Source organism: Giraffa tippelskirchi, chromosome 9 (assembly GCF_054371585.1).
Source record: "Giraffa tippelskirchi isolate mGirTip1 chromosome 9, T2T-mGirTip1v1.2.pri, whole genome shotgun sequence".
NCBI lineage: Eukaryota > Metazoa > Chordata > Mammalia > Artiodactyla > Giraffidae > Giraffa > Giraffa tippelskirchi.
In genome coordinates, this window is record NC_137283.1 from 25913526 (window position 1) to 25927954 (window position 14429).

Here is a 14429-nt window from a genome sequence, read left to right on the forward strand (position 1 = left end):
TCAAATAATTATAAAATTCAATCCCAGCTTCAGTTTTACTCACAAGGACTCTTGTCATCAGTATCTTGGGACATCCTTCCAGAAATGCTGAAGGCATAAATATGCATGCACACATGTATATGAGTAAAAAACTGAAAATACTTTTCCTGAACCCTTCTTCTCCTAGTAATACCTCTTGAAGGTCATTTCATGCCAATATTGGTATATGTACTTCCCTCTCTGTAGTTGCTGTATTATATTTTATATCCTATGCCTCCACTATGTTTTAACTAGCTATTCTAATCATAAGGCTGTTTCCTACAATTTTTCAATTAGAAGTAAAGCTACACTGAACAACCCTTGCAGAGGCAGGGAAGTAAGTCTAGTCCAGCTGTTCAAAGCACGGGTTTAGGACTTCAGTAGCCTTTCATTCAAGGCCAGGTTCTCAAAACACTGTTATTTAAGAAAATAAAGGTGATAAGATCTATCTCACAGGGTCCTTTTAAAAAGACACCCCCACCAAGGGGGGAATTATTCTCATAAGTGACTCAATGAAGCTTTAGTCAAATTAACTTCCTCATCACTAAAGCAGAGAGTAATAATAGATCCAGGGGTGCTCTGGAGACAAGCAATAACTAATTCACTTCAACTGCGCAGTTTACTAACTGGTACAAAGAGAACCCTTAGTATATTACTGACTTCAATATTAAAATTGTCCATCTTTGTGCACTTGTAGGAGCGAAGCAGCAGGAACCCCCTACCTTTAACCCCGTGCTCCCTGGAGCCCAACTATGCGCGCACGAGGCCACCCAGTGGTGACACGCTGACCGCCGCCTCGCTCCGGCGCCGCGCCCAGGGCCCTGCGGAGGGCGAACGCACGCGGGCGCACGCGGCCCGAGCGCAGGGCGACGCGGAGTCCGGCGGAGCGCAGCGGGGAGAGCCGGCGGCGCGCAGCGGGGAGAGCCGGCGGCGCGAGACGCGGGACCTCGTTGGCTGATCCGCCTCGCTCCCCGCCCCTCCCGCCCGCGCGTCTCCCCTCCTTCCCGCGCCCGCGCGGAGAGGCTGAGGCGCAAGAAGCGCTTGCTCGGCGCCGGCAGCAGCCACAGCAGCCTGGCGCGCGGTGGCGGCGGCTGTCGGGCGGGCGCCGTGGGCTCGGCCGGGAACAGCGCGGGCTGGGACACTGCGGCGGCGGCTCGCGCGGGCGCGCACTGCTGTCCAGCGGGCCCGGGCTGTTTGTGGCTGGCAAGTTGGCGGGGCTGGCGCCTAGTCAGCTAGCTGCAGGGACCAGGTAGGTTCTGGCATGCCCGGCTCGTCGCGCCGGTCCGGGTACTGGGATGAGCCATCCGCTGGGGCAAACTTTCCTCACTGGCTTCATGGCTCCTCAGCCCCAAAGTTTGTTTGCGGAGAAATACACCTGAAGGGTCGAGAATAAAAGCTGCCTCTCCTGGCTGCTTTGCTTTAGGGGGGTTATTTTGCCATTTCTCGGGGGAGGATTGATTTCCAGATAGGAAGACGCCGCATCCCTGGCAGGAGCGTGGCGAAACGCGAGGTGGCTTCCCCTGGCTTATCCTTTACGGAGCGGTTTTGGACAGTGAAAGTTGGGAGGAAAAGTTGTGAACCATGAGGGTGCAGAGGAAGAACCCTAGGTCCATGATGCAGAGAGTGGAAATGGCAAACCTGTTTTTTTTTTTTTTTTTTTGCCAGAACCCTCCTTCCTGGCTTCCACCTCTGAGCAAGCCAGGGTGGAGGATGCTTCTATTAGCAATCAAGCTTTCCAGCTGCATTCTGTTTCCACTTTCAAATCTGCAGTCTTGGACGGAATCCTCCGTTGCGTTCATTTGCCAGGTTTTCTCTGATGGGCAGGGATCCAGTGTAATTGAGATTGGCCGCTCGTCTTTGGATGCTTCTCAGTTCTCTGAGGAGTCCTGCGAAGCTAACCAAGCAGGTACCAAAATACTGAGACCAGAAAACTAGGAAATGCTAACCGGGCACTCCAAGTCATAGCACCTTGGGGGATTGTTTTTTTTTTTTTTTGGTTTGCTTGATATGACCAGCTTCTGGGCTCCGCTTGTGCAAAGCTCCGCGGCTCGCCAGTCCTGTCCTTCCCTGTATCCTTCCCTGTATCGCATTTGTTTATCGATTTACAACACAGAGATGCGCCCAGAGGAATGATTTAATAACAAACGGTGCCCGCTATGGGAAGGAGAGCAAATCTCCGTTCTGAGCCTAAGGGAGGGACACAGACAGAGCTCTGGGAAAGGGGTGGCTAAATCTCTTCATCTCAAATCAAGATATGAGGAAACACAGCTAGAGAAAGCAACAGACAGGAGATATGTCATGTGCAGGAGAGAGGTCAGAAACCCCAGCTCATATGGTGACTAGCTAAATCCAGAAATAATTTAAAGATGATTAAGCAAGAATAACTGGGGGGAAAAAAGTAGGAAGACTGTGAGTGCTGTGGTCTGTCTACCCCCACAGAGATGAATATCACACCAGCTGAAAAAGAATGCTGATCTGTAAATAGATTAAAAACAGGCATTAATCAGAACAATGAAGCAGAGCCCTTCTGAGATTGAAAGGAGGAGTAATTGCTTTTGAAACAGCTATTATGTCTCAATATTGAAGTCAAATGTGCTACTTTTGCCTTGTTAGCCCCTGTTTACTAACAGTAACAGGACTTTGGCTGCTGTAACCTGGCATCCGAGTTTGTGGTTTTAACCCTTTGTGGGTCAAGGTACTAAGGACAAAGTTGTCTGGGGTTAATATCCATATCCATTTGAACAGTGCTTGCAAAATGCCTACTATGTGCCAATTGCTGAGTACAATAAGACAGGTTTTCCCAAGCATTGTTCATAAGAGATGTCTGATAGGTTCAGCTTTCTTAATGGGAAGACTGCAAATTATAAAATTAGGGGCTTCAGGGATTACTCATGTTTCAATGGTTGCTTGTAAACAGTTGAGAGTCAACATGTGGTTTGAGGACCCTGGAAAGGATCCATATCCATCAGGAACATAGAGCAAATTGCTGCACATTTGTTTTTACATGAGTGGTGGGATTGAATCCATGTGCATGGGCCTCCTTTCTAAAGATGGGCTATGGGAGGCATTGAGTGGCTAATTGATTTGCAGCAGAATAGATTCAGGCACTGCCTGCCTCAGCAGACAGTAACATTCAGCCCCATGCCCTACTTGCTGTCTGGATGTCATTAATGCCAGCCTGAAGACATGAGGCATTAAGTTCATTTCTGCAGGAGAACGCTAACTTTCAAATATCCTTTACAACACAACCAGATAGCCCAAGTGTTCCTTCAAATGGGAACAAAACATTTAATAGGACCAAAGTGCTGAGCAATTTCAACTGGAGCAAAAGATTAGCTGCGGACAACAAGCTGTGGCCTTTCGGTTGCTGATTTATGTTCAGTTTTATCACTGTCACATTTCATATATGCCTAGTTATTACAAAATAATAACCTCTTCGCTCTGCTGGCAAGATATGTCTTTCTCTTTTATAAGTTCCTAACTCCTTCTCATCCATTTAGTACACATTTTCCAGCTTTGTTTTTACTGCATAATTGAAGTGTCCAACTTGAAGTTCTCATTAACTCTTAATATGTTTTGTGCTGAAATAGTATATAGATATAATTGCCCCTTTCAAACTGCCAGATCTAGATATAGCTCAGTGTATTGTTGCAGTGCTGCCAAACAGAGAAGCTCTATGTTCCAGTCACCAGTTAGTAAGTTGTTAGCAGTAATGTTATCTTATGCATTCGGAGATACGCAGATGGCAGGAGGATTTATTGGTGCTGTGTATGTTTGCTTGCCATCTCTGATTGAATCATTACCAGTCCAACTTTAATAACCCTTCTGATCTTAGGGAGGTACTTTGTTTCCCTGAAGATGGGCATCTCTGAGGTACTCCTATAGTTTTATTAGTCACTTCATGCTATTGGGCTATTCCTTTCTTACGCTTGATAATAATGTATTGGGTAATACCCTTTTTTGCAAAGATGTTTGGCAGTAATTAGCATGCTGCAGCCACAGAATATTTTAAGATAGAACACTGCTTGAGATTGATGGGTTACAGATCTCAGTCTCAGATCTAATTTGTATAAAAAAATCAGAGTTGAGTATAGGATCATGTGTGCGAAATGACTTTTGTGTCCACTCCCCCTAAGTGTTTTTTGCCCCTTAGTCCCTTTCCCCATTGCAGCTCAGTATGTCTCCTACATGATGGAATATTCCTTTTGAAAATTTGCTGCGGGAGAAATGCACTTTCTCTTTGAAACTTTGTATGCCAAGTTTCAATCCACAGTACAGTTTTATTTTCCCCCCTTTTTATGTACATGTTATAAACAAGAAATAAGGCTTTGTAATAGAAGTGCTGGCAGAACTTTATTGCATCTCAAACAGCTCTGCTACTTGGAATGTAAATATTTGTAGAATCTTTACTGTGCAGGAAGCTGCCTTGCAAAAAAAGTGAGAAGAAATGACTATTTTATTAAGTAGGATAAAATAATTCAGAAGGTATGCATATTCCTTATGGCAGACGTATTGACATTTTAAGAAATAGATTATGTATGTTATAGCAATTCCATAGCACTCTCTTAGGTGCCTTTAGAACTCAGACTATAAATTCTCTGTGTTCTAAAATAGAACAGATTTGTTTTTCTAAATCGTGACTCTGAATGCCTTGCAAATGTTAAGAGATGAGCTCTGTAATTCAAAAAGCACTTTGATTATATTGCTGATAAATGAGACTGACAGTATACTATTTTTAATAGAATAAAGAATTATTGGGACCACAATACTTGAAAAACTCTTATTTTTGGAACTAGTCCAACTCAGTTCTCATGTGTCCTTTTGATTATAATTCTCAAACATTTCTCCAATTTGCCCACTTCCCTCCAGTCATATCATCCTAGTCCAACTCACCATCTTCTCTCCTGAGAAAACTACACTGGCTTCCCTGCCTTTCTTGATTGTTTCCCCAAATTCTTCTCGCACAGCTGTCAGGGCAGTATTTTTCTTTTTTCAATGTAAATTAAATTAGTACTCCTCTCCTCCAAGCACTTAGATGGCTTTGTGTGGCATTCAGAGCTATTTGTGATAAGAGAGTCCTGTAGGATTCAAACGCTACCAGTAAGAACTTACTAGGCTTTATTTTTTATGTCTGTGGTTTTGTTGACCTCTTTCCTGCCTTAGGGCTTCATCTGTCCCTTTGTCTGGTAGCTCTCTTTAGCCTTTACCCCCCAACACAGAAACACATGAAGACACACACACACTGAAGATTTTGCCTGATGCTCATTCCTTAGGTCACAGTTCAAATACCAGTTTCTAAGAGAGGGCTCTCGTTCATTTCCTTTCTTCTCTAAATTAGGGCACCTCTGTTAGTCTCTTTCTGTTCATATCCTCCATAACTTTCTGTTTATGTCCTCCTCATCGTAACTTGGAACTGTTTCCTCATCTGATACCTGTTGACTGTTCTGTGAGCCATCTTGTCAGCAGTTGCTCAGTTGTGTCCAACTCTCTGTGACTCCATGGATTGCAGCACGCCAGGCTTCCCTGTCCTTGACCATCTCCTGGAGCTTGCTCAAACTCATGTCCATTGAGTCGGTGATGCCATCCAATTATCTCATCCTCTGTCGTCCCCTTCTCATCCTGCCTTCGGTCTTTTCCAGCATCAGGGTCTTTTCCAATGAGTTGGGTCTTTTCAAATGAGTTGGCTCCTTGTATCAGGTGGTGAAAATATTGGAGCTTCAGTATTAATCATTCCGATGAATATTCAGGCTTGATTTCCTTTAGGATTGACTGGTTTGATCTCCGTGCAGTCCAAGGGACTCTCAAGAGTCTTCGCTAGCACCTGAGTTCAAAAGAATTGATTCTTCAGCACTCAGCCTTCTTTATGATCCAACACCCACATCCATGTGTGACTACTGGAAAAATCATAACTTTGACTAGAGAGACATTTGTTCACAAAGTAATGTCTCTGCTTTTTAATATGTGGTCTAGGTTTGTCATAGCTTTTCTTCTAAGGAGCAAGAGTCTTTAATTTCATGGCTGCAGTCACCATCTGCAGTGATTTTGGAGCCCAAGAAAATAAAGTCTGTCACTGTTTCCATTGTTAACCCATTTTTTGCCATGAAGTGATGGAACCGGATGCCATGATGTTAGTTTTCTGAAAGTTGAGTTTTAAGACAGCTTTTTCACTCTCCTCATTCACTTTCATCAAGAGGCTCTTTAGTGCCTCTTTGCTTTCTGCCATAATGTTGTCATCTGCATATCTGAGGTTATTGGTGTTTCTCCCAGCAATCTTGATTCCAGCTTGTGTTTCATCCAGCCCAGCATTTTGCATAATGTATTCTGCTTACAATTTAAATAAGCAGGATGACAATATACAGCCGTAAAGTACTCCTTTCCCAACTTTGAACCAGTCTGTTTTTCCATGTCCGGTTCTAACTTGCTTCTTGAACTGCATACAGATATATTAGGAGCAGGTACATTATTCCCATCTCTCTAAGAATTTTCCACTGTTTGTTGTTATCCACAGAGTTAAAGGCTTTAGTGTAGTCCATGAAGCCGCAGTAGATGTTTTTCTAGAATTCTCTTGCTTTTTCTGTGATCCAGTGAATGTTGGCAATTTGATCACTGGTTCCTCTGTCTTCTCTAAATTCAGCTTGTACATCTGGAAGTTATCAGTCCATGTACTGTTGAAGCATAGCTTAAAGGATTTTGAGCATTACTTTGCTACCATGTGAAATGAGTGCAATTGTGTGGTAGTGTGAACATTCTTTGGCATTGCCCTTCTTTTGAATTGGAATGAAAGCTGAACATTTCCAGTCCTGTGGCCACTGCTGAGTTTTCCAAATTTGCTGGCATATTGAGTGTAGCACTTTAACAGCATCATCTTTTGGAATTTGAAATAGCTCAGCTGGAATTCCGTCACCTCCACTTTGTTCGTAATGATGCTTCCTAAGGCCCACTTGACTTCACACTACAAGATGTCTGGTTCTAGGTGAGTGATCACACCACTGTGTATATCCGTGTCATTATGATCTTTCTTGTATGGTTCTTCTGTGTATGCTTGCCATCTTTTCTTAATCTCTTCTGTCCATACCATTTCTGTCCTTTATTATGCCCATCTTTGCATGAAATATTCCCTTGGTATCAAATTTTCTTGAAGAGATCTCTAGTCTTTCCCATTCTATTGTTTGCCTATATTTTTTGCATGGTTCACTTAGGAAGGCTTTCTTATCGCCTTGTTATTCTTTGGAACTCTGCATTCACATAGGTATATCTTTCCTTTTCTCCTTTGCCTTTTGCTTCCTTTTTTTTCTCAGTTATTTGTGAGACCTCCTCAGACAACCTTTGGCCTTTTTGCATTTCTTTTTCTTGGGTATGGTTTTGAACAGTGCCTCCAGTATAGTGTTATGAACCTCCATGCAGAGTTCTTTAGGCACTCTTTCAGATCTAATCCCTTGAATATGTTTTGTCACTTCCACTGTATAATTGTAAGGGATTTGATGTAGGTCATACCTGAATGGTCTAGTGGTTTTCCCTACTTTCTTCAATTTAAGTCTAAATTTTACAATAAGTAGTTCATGATCTGAGCCACAGTCAGCTCTTGGTCTTTTTTTTTTTTTTTTTTTTGCTGACCGTATAGAGCTTCTCCATCTTTGGCTGCAAAGAATATAATGAATCTGATTTTGGTATGGGCTTCTCGGATGGCTCAGATGGTAAAGAGGCCAATTTCAGTATTGACCATCTGATAATGTCCATGTGTAGAGCCATCTCTTGTGTTGTTGGAAGAGGTTTTTTGCTATGACCAGTGTGTTCTCTTGGCAAAACTCTGTTAGCCTTTGTCCTGCTTCATTTTGTACCGCAAGGCCAAACTTGCCTGTTACTCCAGGTATCTCCTGATTTCTTACTTTTCCATCTCAGCCCCCTATGATGAAAAAGACACCTTTCTTTGATGTTAGTTCTAGAAGGTAAGGTCTTGTAGGTCTTCATAGAACCATTCACCTTCAACTCCTTCAGCATTACTGGTTGGGGCATAGACTTGGATTACTATTATGTTAAATAGTTTGCCTTGGAAATGAACAGACATCGTTCTGTCATTTTTGGGATAGCACCCAAGCACTGCATTTTGAATTCTTTTGTTGACTATGATGGCTACTCCATTTCTTCTAAAGGGTTCTCACCCACAGTAGTAGATACAATGGTCATCTGAATTAAATCTACCTGTTCCCATCCATTTTAGTTCACTGAGTCCATCGATGTTCACTCTTGTCATCTGTTTGACCACTTTCAATTTACTTTGATTCATGGACCTAACATTCCAGGTTCCTGTGCAATATTGTTCTTTACAGCATCAGACTTTACTCCCGCCACCGACTCATCCAGAACTAGGTGATGTTTCTGCTTTGGCTTAGCCTCATCATTCCTTCTGGAGCTATTTCTTCACTCTTCTCCAGTAGCATATCCAGCACCTACTGACCTTAGTTCATCTTTCAGTGTCATATCTTTTTGCCTTTTCATACTGTTCATGGGGTTCTCAAGGCAAGAACGATAAAGTGGTTTGCCATTCCCTTCTCCAGAGTACCACATTTTGTCAGAACTCTACACCATGACCTGTCCTTCTTGGGAGGCCCTAGACTGCATGGCTCATAGTTTCATTGAGTTAGACAGGGCTGGAATCCATGTGATCAGTTTGGTTAAGCAATTACCACATCTGTTTTCCTTGCTGCTGCAGGGCAGTTCCTGACATAGTACCCAGCTCACAGTGGAGTTTGATCTACCTGTGCGGCTTCCTGTTGCTGTTCACATTCTAAGTTATATCTGACTCTTTGTGACCCCAAGGACTGTATAGCCCTCCAGGCTCCTCTGTCTGTGGGATTTTCAAGGCAAGAATACTGGAGTAGGCTGCCATTTTCTTCTCCTGGAGATCTTCCTGACCTAGGAATCGAACCCCTGTCTCCTGCTTGGCTAGTAGATTCTTTACCACCGAGCCACTAGGAAGCCCTGGTCCCACCCATGAGAACTGTGCTTTGGGGGCACTGAGTTTGCAACATGTGACTGAGAACCCCTGTGACCAAGGATTCCGTGAAGATTCTCCCTGTTCAGCAAAAGTCTGCAACTCGCTTTCAGAGTATTCTCTCTTTGGCATTGTGCATAGTCTCTTAGATCTCTTGAATACTACTTCAGACTTGTTTTGTCAGTATGGCAGTCATCCTTTTTCTTCTCAAGCTGGTTCAAATTTAGATGGTGTCTTTTTTCTTTGACTCTCATAGAGGTCCTCAAAGCATGTGGCACCAGAGGTCTTTGGCATCATCCTCTTCCTTTGTTCCTGTAGGTAGCCAACTAATTAAAAATACAAGAACTTTTATTCAGGTTATTATGCACCAGTGTAGTGTCCAAGGGCTTCCTTGGTGACTCAGGTAAAGAATCTGCCTACGATGCGGGAGATCCAGGTTTGATCCCTGGGTTAGGAAGATCCCCTGGAGAAGGGAATGGCTACCTACTCCAGTATTCTTGCCTGGAGAATTCCATGGACAGAGAAGCCTGGTGGGTTATAGTCCATGGGTTGCAAAGAATCGAACACAACTGAATGACTAACACCTTCACTTTAGGGTCCAAGCACTTTATTTCCTGTACACATTTTACCTAAATACAGCAGGTTAAGAAACGATCTTCCTTCCCACACTCCCTTTCTTGCTGCAGTCTTTCCAACCCATGGTGTTGTTGTGTTAATCCACGTTGTGTCATTGGATACTCATCGCCTAGAGAAAAAGTGCCACTGATGCAGCCTGTCTACATGAGACTTCTTCCCCTGGGTCCCCCCGCATAGAGCATTCCCACTACAGGCACCATCTTTAACTTTCCTTACAATTCAGCGTGACACAACTTCAGGGTCTCTGCACCCAGGCGTTCCATCTCAAGCCCCTCATTCCCATTTCAGTTCATCTCTACCCTCAATTCACTGTTACTTCTGACAGGAAAGCTCTTTACTTTCAATCCTACCGTTTATCCAGTTAGGCCCATCCATGTTTCTTCAAGAAGACTTTCTTGTCCTCCCAGACTAGATTTGCCTCATGCTGTCTGCTCTTACCTGTGTTTTCAAGTTCTTTAGAGAAAGAATGGATTAGAGTTTAACACTGTTTATTTGTTTAACATCTGCCTCTCCTGATAGACTGTGAGTAGAGTAGAACCCACATATTAGGATCTTGGTAAGTATTTGTGGAAGGAAAAAAAGATAGATTCGGCTGTAGTTATATTCAGTTCAGTTCAGTTCAGTCGCTCAGTCGTGTCTGACTCTTTGCGACCCCATGAACTGCAGCACGCCAGGCCTCCCTGTCCATCACCAACTCCCAGAGCCCACCCAAACCCATGTCCATTGAGTCGGTGATGCCATCCAGCCATCTCATCCTCTGTCGTCCCCTTTTCCTCCTGCCCTCAATCTTATATTAGGGTTTCTTTTTTTGGACTTAAAATGATTTTAGTGTATATGTAAAGATTTTATTTTACTTTACACAGGGTGACAAGTCATTCATTGACAATAGATGAATATCTTGATAATGATCTGAATTTAGAAAATTCTTTTAACAGACCTATACCCTAAAAGAAGCATAAGCTAAAGGTTGTCAATACCAAGGATCGGTCCTAGGTGTAACTGGTTCATTTTAGTGCAAGGGGACAATTTGGAATTCTCAAATTTCATTTCTTATTAGAATAAAACATTGGGATAAGAAATAACTAAATGACTGCATCGCAAGAAATCAAAAGCATTTCTTCCTGAGCTATAATTAATTGCTTATAAATGGATGAAAGCTTTATGAGCATTAAACAGTCTCACCAGTTATCCTTCAAACAGAAAGCCCCTTTTATTGTGCCGAATCTACTCTTTTTTCACTGCTTCCTAGTTAATGATCTTTCTAGAAACATGGACTGTCCTTCTTGAAATAATGGAAATCCCTTCGCCCTTACAGGACTTTCACAGTTACCTGTGGGAGTCAGGCTTGGTAACCTACATCTTAAAACTTTTTGTTTTGAAGTTATTATACTCATAGCAAGTTGCAGAGATAGTACAAAGAGTTCTGAATATCCTTCACCCAGCTACCTGTGATGGTGACGTTGCCTGTAGCTGTAGTATGATACCAGAACCAGTAAAGCGATCCTAGTGCATGATATTAACTAGACAACAGATCTTATTCTAGTGTCACTATTGTTTTAACCTGATTGCAAGAATGTGTATATACCTCTGTGCTGTTTTATGCCATATATAGGTTCATGAGTCTAGAATTTTAATTTAAAGGACAACTATCGTGAGAGCTGCAGTTTCCATGTGAACCTACACTGATGTAATATTTTCCAAGTATCTTTGAGGTGTCAAAAGTTCCACTTCTACAGACCTTTTTCCATGCAAATATTTGTCTTCTTAAATATCATGTAGTTCTTTACCTTCAAGTTGCCTGTATGTTAAAAAAAAAAAAAAAGGGTTGCTATGGAAATGGAAATCTTGGCATTTTATAAACCAGGATATGACATTTGGGTGGTTATCTGTGGTCATTGGTTTGGGAATCTGTGTTGACTTTCAGTACTACTTTTAACAAGTCCTGCAGGTAAATGTGTTTGTTTATTTAGAGTTGAATAGCACTTTTATGCCACCAGGACGAAGACCCAGCTGAATGCGTTCTTGGACTTTCAAACTGAATCAGAGTCCATTTTTATTTCTTACATAGAAATAGTCACTCTTTAAAATAACTTAACACGTTGCAGTAGACGGTAATGACCCTTTTCAGGCAATTAAAATCAACCGAACAGTATAGCTAGTGATCTAATCTTATGGCTGCTACTCACTTGGGCTGGCTGCCTCTGTGAATGTAAAGCAGCAGAGAGTTGCTGATTACCATTCCTTGTTACTAATTCTGATGAATATTCTGAAGCTTCTAGAATATAGATAAGGCATAGTTGTACCCAAGTTGTATGCCTGCAACAGTAGACAGTACCTCCTTTACCCCCATCCATTCCCTATACCTACAAAGGCATTCACATTTATATGTTGGACAGTTTGTCATTTTTCTCAACTATTCTCAGTGACTCTTTACTGGGACTCCTTTTATTTTTGACAAGCGAAACCAACTGAGCGCTGTATATACCTGCTGTGCAGTTTGGAAACTTGAGTCCTGTGTGTCAAATATTTTCTCGCTCATATTCTCATGCCATTAAATAAAATGTTTCTCATATGCAATGGAAAGGTAATACATGTTTATATTTAGTGCTAATTTACTGAATTATTGTTTCACTAATATTAAGCAGTAATTGCCTCTGTGGGGTTGGTGTTGTAGTACTCATTAGAAATATTAGTTTTTAAAAATAACAAAAAGGTCTTAATATATAAGTTTTTTTGTGTCATGAAACAAACCATATATTCTGCAAAGATTCTTATACATGGAGGGCATACATATTTCCAAAGATGAGAAATGCTAGACTTACAGCATTATCTCTTTTTAATCTAATAGGGTTAAAATTGTCTCTTGCTGTAAATGTTTTTGCATTACAACTTGCTTGGAAATACTTTGTCATTTTTCCAGAAACTTCTTATGGGGTTTTCTTCTTGAATCTTGATTTTCTTTTTTTTTATTATTAATATTCTATATGATTATTAGTAATCCGATTACTTCTTTGTCATTCTTTCCACCTACTTTGATTCATCTCCCCAACACACATTACCCAACACATAGATTAGAATAGGGAATAGATAAATCCCAAATCATAAAGTCATAGGACTTCCCAGGTGGTGCTAGTGGTAAAGAACTCGCCTGCCAATGCAGGGGACGTAAGTGAGGCAGGTTTGATCCTTGGGTCAGGAAGATCCCCTGGAGGAGGGCATGGCTACCCACTCTAGTATTCTTGCCTGGATATTCCCATGGACAGAGGAGCCTGATGGGCTGCAGTTCATAGGGTCACAGAGAATTGGTCTGGACTGAAGCAACACACACACACACACACACACACACACACACACACACACACACACACACACACACACACACACACACACACACACACACACACACACACACACACACAACTTCATAGAGTAAGAGATACATCCATTTTGTATGCGTTCAAGCAGAAGAGAATAAAATCTAATGATGGGGAGGCTTGTGCAGTTTTATATAGGGTTAAATGTCAGTATTATTTAAAGTTAGTATCTTCTTCCTCCCTTATTTTTCATCTCCCCTTCTCTTTATTTCCTTTTCTTAGTTTTATTTCTTGCTTTAGGGTCATATTTTTGAGCTGACTCTTCTATACTGACCCCTAGTGGGTAAATGTTTTCAGTTCAGTTCAGTTCAGTCGCTCAGTCGTGTCTGACAATTTGCGACCCCATGAATCACAGTACACTAGGCCTACTTGTCCATCACCAACTCCCAGAGTCCACCCAAACCGAGGTCCATCGAGTCGGTGATGCCATCCAACCATCTCATCCTCTATCGTCCCCTTCTCCTCCTGCTCCCAATCCTTCCCAGCATTAGGGTCTTTTCCAATGAGTCAGCTCTTCGCATGAGGTGGCCAAAGTATTGGAGCTTCAGCTTCAACATCAGTCCTTCCAATGAACACCCAGGACTAATCTCCTTTAGGATGGACTGGTTGGATCTCCTTGCAGTCCAAGGGGCTCTCAAGAGTCTTCTCCAACACCACAGTTCAAAAGCATCAATTCTTCGGCGCTCAGCTTTCTTCACTGTCCAACTCTCACATCCATACATGACTACTGGAAAAACCATAGCTTTGACTAGACGGAACTTTGTTGGCAAAGTAATGTCTCTGCTTTTAAATATGCTATCTAGGTTGGTCATAACTTTCCTTCCAAGGAGTAAGCGTCTTTTAATTTCATGGCTGCAATCACCATCTGCAGTGATTTTGGAGCCCAAAAAAATAAAGTCTGACACTGTTTCCCCATCTATTTGCCATGAAGTGATGGGACCAGATGCCATGATATTAGTTTTCTGAATGTTGAGCTTTAAGCCAACTTTTTCACTCTCCTCTTTCACTTTCATCAAGAGACTCTTTAGTTCTTCTTCGCTTTCTGCCATAAGGGTGGTGTCATCTGCATATCTGAGGTTATTGATATTTTTCCCGGCAATCTTGATTCCAGCTTGTGCTTCCTCCAACCCAGCATTTCTCATGATGTACTCTGCATATAAGTTAAATAAGCAGGGTGACAATATACAGCCTTGACGGACTCCTTTTCCTATTTGGAACCAGTCTGTTGTTCCATGTCCAGTTCTAACTGTCACTTCCTGACCTGCATACAGGTTTCTCAAGAGATAGGTCAGATGGTCTGGTATTCCTATCTCTTTAATAATTTTCCACAGTTTGTTGTGATCCACACAGTCAAAGGCTTTGGCATAGTCAGTAAAGCAGAAATAGATGTTTTTCTGGAACTCTCTTGC

General features: G+C 42.2%; 1 protein-coding gene across 3 annotated transcripts in view; it reads left to right on the plus strand.

The window, feature by feature from the left end:
• Positions 1–824: 824 nt before the first annotated feature.
• Positions 825–14429, plus strand: part of CNTN3 (contactin 3) — a 380656-nt gene continuing 367051 nt past the window's right edge. For all 3 annotated transcript variants that reach the window (XM_081528272.1, XM_081528273.1, XM_081528271.1), the window contains exon 1: positions 825–1267. The gene's annotated coding sequence lies outside the window, so the exon portion shown is untranslated. The remainder of the gene's footprint in view (positions 1268–14429) is intronic.